Source organism: Furipterus horrens, unplaced genomic scaffold (assembly GCF_987537825.1).
Source record: "Furipterus horrens unplaced genomic scaffold, mFurHor1.1.pri manual_scaffold_7, whole genome shotgun sequence".
Lineage (NCBI taxonomy): Eukaryota > Metazoa > Chordata > Mammalia > Chiroptera > Furipteridae > Furipterus > Furipterus horrens.
Window position 1 is genome coordinate 100,119,064 of NW_028327177.1, and position 7,329 is coordinate 100,126,392.

The window sequence follows — 7,329 nt, forward strand, 5'->3', positions numbered from 1 at the left end:
GGGGGTGACATAGGCAGGGAAGAGAGGAATAATGGAGTTTGAAGATTCCAGACTCCATCCTTGAATGTTTAATGCTGACAGTAGCGTTTTTGAGCTGTGTAACCTTGGTTGAGTGAGTTGAACTTTCAAAATAATAGTTTCTTCATTGACAAAATAAGACTGTTGTATTTGATAAAATGATTCAATCTTTGTGAAGTTTTTGGAACAGTGCCAGCATAAGGTATGAGTATATATATACAGCCTCCCACAAATAATAAATGGTTATTTATTAGCAAACGCAAAATAAAGTTTAGTCCTCTAAAATAATCTCCTAAACTGTCACAAACTGCCAAAGCCAGCCAATATAACCTCAGTATGAGAAGACAGAGCAGATCTGGTTGAACCAAGTCAGTTTTACCAAGGATATGAAGAGAAGGATCAGAGCCCCTTGTTTCCTATTATGTAGTCCTACTTATCCTGAGCATCATTATGCAAAGACACTAGCATATTTAGTACCTCTCAGGACTTTTTTAAAGGGTGCTTTAAAAAGTCTTTTTCTTTTTTTTTTTTTTTGCAATATCCATAACACAAGAGGTGAGACTTCACAAGCTTAGCAGCAGAAATAGATCAGAAACTTCTTTTTTTCTAAATAAAGACCTGATTTTCATGGTGCCTGGTTGCTTTGACCTAAATTGCAATGTCAGTGTGTATGAAATTACCTTTTCTAGGACATGAGATCATATCAAAAAAGAAGGAATAAATGGCAAGAGAAAGAGAAAAGAATATACAATAAAGGCAAGAGTTCAGGCTGCTTGACAAAGAGCCTGGGATGAATGAGAAACTAAGAAGTTATAACAAAGGAAACTCAGAGAGGCAACAACTAATGAGAAGACTAGCAATTATCTCCACTGAGCAGCCATGATTAGGAGGGTGAGAATGTCTTTTAAGAATGAAAATAAAATGATATTGAGGCCAAAGAATGACAGTTAATTGAGTTCTCTATTTCAGGGACTTATTTTATTAAACTTTTTTATCACTTTCAGCTTCATGGTGATGGCATAGCAGATTTATTTCTATAATTAAATGGATTGTTATTTACCAGCAGAAATAAAGCTGGCATAAAAAGACACATGATCGGTAACATAGTTCAGACTTTATGAATTATTACTAAGGGCTGATGAATGGGATAATTATTTCTTTCCGTAACAGGTTAGTGAATTGTATCTCAAATCTGAAGGAACATTGGAAGCAGATCAGAAAAGACCGATTACCTGCAATTTGTGGCAATTTCTGACCACACATGTATTGTTTTTCTCCCCCTCCCTGGTTTCAGAATAAGTTGTAAAAATATAACACAGGGGAACAATTTTTAAAATAATTCCGGTTTAGTTCGATTTTTCAGCTGTTTTAGACTTAAGAGGCAGGCTGATTTCAAAACTCCAGTTAATTTTCTTATATCACATCAAGTTTTTTCTGCACAGCTTATCTTAATGCGACCACTCTAGGCTGGATTGAGCCTGAAGAGAGGGAAGCACTAGTGTTCTCCTATTGGCTGACAGCAAACCTCCCTCAAGTGGCGGAGTGGTGGGGGATGACCTTGGAGAACAGCAACAGATTCATACTTGTCTAGGTTATTCAGTTACACACGAGATAGTGTGGTGAGAGATTGTGTGCCACTCTATATAGTGAATCATATTCCAAAGTATAGTCCAAGTTCTTGTCTATATACAAGGAGTTAGCAGAATTTATTTTTTTATTTACATATGTACTTATTTCCTTTCCTTCAGAGCATGTCTGCCTCTGCTACTTCTCCTCGTAAGTGCCTAAACAACCCTGATTCATTTTGTTATCTCTGTGGCAGCTTCACCATTCCCAGTCAAAGGACAAACATCAGTGCATTTGTCAGGCAAGCCTATTTTGCATATTTAAAAATAAAACTTGGTGATCAAAATAAGTCTTGGGCCCCTCACAAGGTGTGCAAGCAGTGTGTCAAGAGTTTACAGATGTAGACAAAGAGAACACATAATAAATTGCCATTTGGTATACCTATGGTTTGGCGAGAGCCCAGAGATCATTCAAGTGACTGTTCCTTTTGTATAGTGAAAACGTCAGGCTATAACAAGAAAAATAAATCTAAAATAGAATATCCTTGTCTACCTACCATCAGCTATACGTCCAGTGCCTCATTCAGATGAAATTCCAGTGCCAGTTTTCATTGAACTACCCTCTTTTGAAAAACAGGAGTATGGTGAAGAACTAAGTGACAGCAATGATGAATTTTGAAATTGAAAATGACTCGGTTCATAAGGGATTTGATCAGCATGAGTTAAATGATTTGGCATGAGATTTGGGACTATCCAAAAAGGCTTCAGAATTCCTTCTGGCTACACTACTTTCGGCCAACTTGGAGGCCTAGACAGACATACTAGGTCTCCCTCCACAACTAAAAAGGAATATAACAACCTCAAAACTAGAGACAATCAGAAGTCCCAGAAAATAAAGCTGCATGGAAGTCCAACAACCAAATAAATGAAGAAAAAATACTCATCCAGACAGGTAGGAGGGGTGGACCCTGGGCAGAAAGGACACATTGTGGTGTTGGCAGCGGTGGTGGCAGCAGCAGGCCAGTGGAAAGTACAGTCACACATCTCAAAAAGTAGGGAGGGACACCTGGGGAGTGTTCCCAGCTCCTGATGAGACCACACAGTTCACTGTCCCAGTGATGGAGAAAACCAATCCTTATTGCTTCTGACTGTGAAAACCAGTGGGGGTTGGGGCAGAGGAAGAAACTGCATATCTCTAATAAGGGTCCACTTGTTTAAAGGACCCCCATGGTCCTAGGATATCCACAGCCCCACCCACTCTGGGAATGATGCCCAGGGCAACAGCTAGAAGGGTGCCAGTCACATACAGAAGTGGGAGAAGTGCCTGGAAAAGGGGTGAGTGCAAGCAAGTGGCATTGTTTCCTCTCAGACTCTTTCCCCACACACAGTGCCACAACATAGTGAAACAGCTCTCCTTGTACTGACAAATACCTAAGGCTCCCCCCCCTTTCAACCTAACAGGTGCAACAGCTCTATCTAAAACACAGAGGCAAATAAACACAGGAGCCTGTCAAGATGAGGAGACAGAGGAGTATGGCCCAAGAGAGGGAATGGATAAAGGTTTCAGTGGGAGAACTAAGTGACAAGGAGATAGCCAACCTAACAGATGAGGAGATAGCCAACCTAACAGATGCAGAATTCAAAACACTGATGATAAAGATGCTCACAGACTTGACAGATATGCTTGAATATGGTAATGCATAAGGGAAGAAGTGAAGGCTATGCTAAGTGAAATGAAGGAAAATCCACACAAAACCAATGGTGAAGGGAAAGAAACTGGGGTGCAAACCAATAATTTGGAACATAAGGAAGAAAAAAAGTAGTCAACCAATACAGAATGAGGAAACAAGAATTTTTAAAAAATGAAGATAGGCTTAGGAACATCTGGGACAAGTTTAAACGTGCCAACATCCGAATCATAGGGGTGCCAGAAGGAGAAGAGGAAAGGCAAGAAATTAAAAGCCTATGTGAAAAAGTAATGAAGAAAAACTCCCCAGATTTGGTGAAGGAAATAGACATACAATTCCAGGAAGCACCGAGAGTCCCAAACAAACTAGACTCGAAAAGAACCACACCAAGACACATCATTAAAATACCAAAGGTGAAAGATAAAGAGAGAATCTTAAAAGCAGCAAGAGTAAAGCAGATAGTTACCTACAAAGGGGTTCCTATAAGACTCTCAGCTGTTTTGTCAAAAGAAACTTTGCAGGCAAGAAGGGACTGGCAAGCAGTATTCAATGTTATGAAAAAGCAAGGACCTACAACCAAGACTACTCTATCCATCAAAGCTATCATTTAGACTGGAAGGGCAGATGGAGTGCTTCCCAGACAAGGTAAAACTAAAAGAGTTCATCATCACCAAACCATTATTATATGAAATGCTAAAGGGACTTACTTAAGAAAAAAAAGTTCAGAACTATGAACATTAAAATGACAACAAACTCACAACTATCAACAACTGAATCTAAAAAAATAAAAACAAAATCCAGCTAAGCAAACCAGAATAGGAACAGAATCACAGGTATAGGAATAATTTGAAGAGTTATCAGCTGGGAGGGGGAAAGGGGAGAAATACAGAAATGGTATAGCGAGCGATTAAGAAACATGATTGGTACAAAATAGACAGGGAGAAGTAAAGAATAACATAGGTAAGGGTGAAGCCAAAGAACTTACATGCATGAACTAAGGAGGATGGTGTTGCTGGAGGGAAGGGGGTTACTAGGCAGAGGGGAGCAATGTGGGGAAAAATTGGGGCTACTGTAACAACATAATCAATAAAATATACTTAGAAGAAAAGACTGCATGAGAAAAACTTGCTTGGAAAAGGAGCGAAGGCATCCTACTTTCAATCTAGAGAAAATGCATTTCTGCAGTACTTTTGAAGTGATGGCGACTTTTTGTATTGCCATAACATACATGGTTTAATGCAGTAAATGGGAATTCCAATCTATAACGCAACTGAATGGGGACTGTTCATCGGCAGCTCAAAGCGGAGCTTGAAGTGTGTCCTCCTCCACCATGGCAATTTATTTGGTGCAGTCCCAATTTTCATTCAGTTTGTTTTTTGAAGAATATGAAGACACAAAAAGTCATTGATCTGTTGCAATTTCACAAGCACAATTGGATCATCTGTGTTGACCTTAAAGTGGTCTGCTTCCTTCTTGGTCAGTAACACAGATGCACCAAGTATCCCTGTTTTCTGTGTATGTGGGACAGCAGAGCTTGTGAGAAGCATTGGGTGGAGTCGAATTGGCCTCCAAGATCTGACCTCAAACCTGGTGATCAAAACATTCTACATGAGCCACTTGTTGACAGAAAGAACATTCTATCCCACCTCTGCACATAAAACTGGGTCTCATGAAGCAATTTATTAAAGCTTTGCCAAATGAAGGAGTCTGATTCAAGTATCTTCTTTTGGCATTTCCTAGCTTGTCATTTGAAAAGATAAAATACCTTAATATGTATGTTTGGTAGCAGAACTTCACTACTTGTACACATTTGACTTGCAGTGACAATATATAGCCTTTATTTGAATAAAATAATCTAAATGAACAGTATATTCAGTTAATTTTTTTCTTTATTTTCCTTTGTATGTACATTTTGTATGATTTTTGGGACAAAGGGAGGGTATCTTGTACCTTAAAAAATTGACATGATAAAGAAAAACTAGGGTCATTTTTGGATTCAGATGCCAAGAGTTAGTCAAAAATAAGTGTCAGACCTAACTCATCGAAAATTGTGTTCCCCTGTGTAATCTTTTCATGTTGCTGTGGTCAGCACTTGAACAATCTGAGTTATAGTCATAATATTATCACAGGTAGGTGTTATATTGTGGGTTGGGTTTTGTAAACAATGATTTGATATGTGGAAATCTCCAACTTGGTGTTGGAGTTCCACATGGTAGGGGTGGGTGGTATATGAACAAATAGGTTCTGAATGAGTCAGCCTAATGCAGGCTTGGCATTTTTACATGGTTGAGGAAACATCTGAAAGATAATAATGACTTGATAAGGATAACTCTCAAGGACCTTGGAGCATTATTTCATCTAAAAGAATCTCTAATTGGGCTGAAAAATATTATAAATGGCTAATTCTGCCTTCATGACAGGGAAATGGTATTAGAACAGGAGTGCTGGGCACAGCATCTGCAATAAATCTCTTCTCCACTTTTATGATCCAGGCTACACCTTTTGAGTATAGATGTTTTAATGATACTGATCACAAAATCTACTCAAACTAACCAAAGTTAATTTAAGAGTGAAGGATAAAAGAACATTCAATTATCAGTTTGAAAATTTTAATAAGCCTCTAGCAAATTGTGTTTAGAATAAGATCAAATATCTCCCTTTTTTTTATAAGATCCATGAACTAGTGAGAGTAAATCTTTTGAGCTTTACATACACAGAAGAATGAAAACAAGAAGAGAATTTTTGGTCATTTTGCTAATATAGTTCTCATATCAGTCAGGATGGGTACAGTCATGCTGTGTTAACAAACATCCCACAAATCCTAGTAGCTTAAAACAACACAGATCTTTCTTGGGCCATGTGTCCATCTTGGGTTAACAGGAGTATGCTTCTCTTTTTTTTCACTCAGGGGCACAGGTTAATGAACCCTTCATTACTTGGAATATTATTTGTCACCTTGGGTAATGCAAGGAAAGATAAAAATTGTGTGCCAGTTCATAAAGACCCCTACCCACATATTGTAGGCCTAAGCAAGTCACCCACAGGCTCACCTTCAAGTGTAATTTGACCATAGGCCCAGAAAAAGGAAAACAGAAAATACTGGGTAAAGCGCCATTGTGAGTACCACAGTGGAAGACCAATCTTCCCTTGATTAACCATGTTCTTCTGGAAACATATATTTTAATAATATTCAATTTCTCCCTTTTCCCCTTTACTATTTGAAGTTATCCCAGCAAACATCCCTGGATTGGATTAAGGCTGTAGCTTCAGTTTCAATGAGCTTTGGTGTCTGAGAGAATATTTTACCCATCCTCTCACTTTACAGATAAGACTGATGAAAAAACTGTGACGTAGCTATGTTAAATTACTTATCTAATTGCACAAACTGAGTTAGTGTCGAAGGTGGATTCTGATTCTTAATCAGCATGTTACATTGCCCGATATTTTTTGAGATAATATAGTAATAACTGAAGTTGTTGAAGAATTCCAATTGGTATTTCAATAATATTCTTCATAGAAAGTAAAACATTTTAATTTTTTGTCTTTGATAAAGCATTGTACATATCTACATGCTAGCAGTTATAAGTGTTCTTTGCTATAAGTTCATGAGAATGGAACAATTGTATTTCATTAACTATTAGAATCCCAGTATGTAGAATAGTATCTGGTATACGTACAAAAGGAATTTAATTAATATTTATCAACCTTTTATTTGTTTGTTTTGTGCATGTCCATTTACCCTGCTCTTTACTGAGTTTAAGAGGCAAAAGTTGTTTTATTCATTTGTGTAGTATCACTACTAAAAATTATTACTAAGCAATAGCAAGTAGTTATACTTTGTGATGAGTTAATAAATAAAAGATATAGTAAGATATCCTTGATATTATGAAGACCATGGGGCAAATCTGAATTAATGGAAAGGCTGAATTTTATATATATATATATATATATATATATATATATATATATATAACAAGTAAATTTAATTTAATTTAATTTAAGTTCTCAAATGATAATAAAGGTAGTGCTACCACTCAAAGGCTTCTTTTAAATTTATA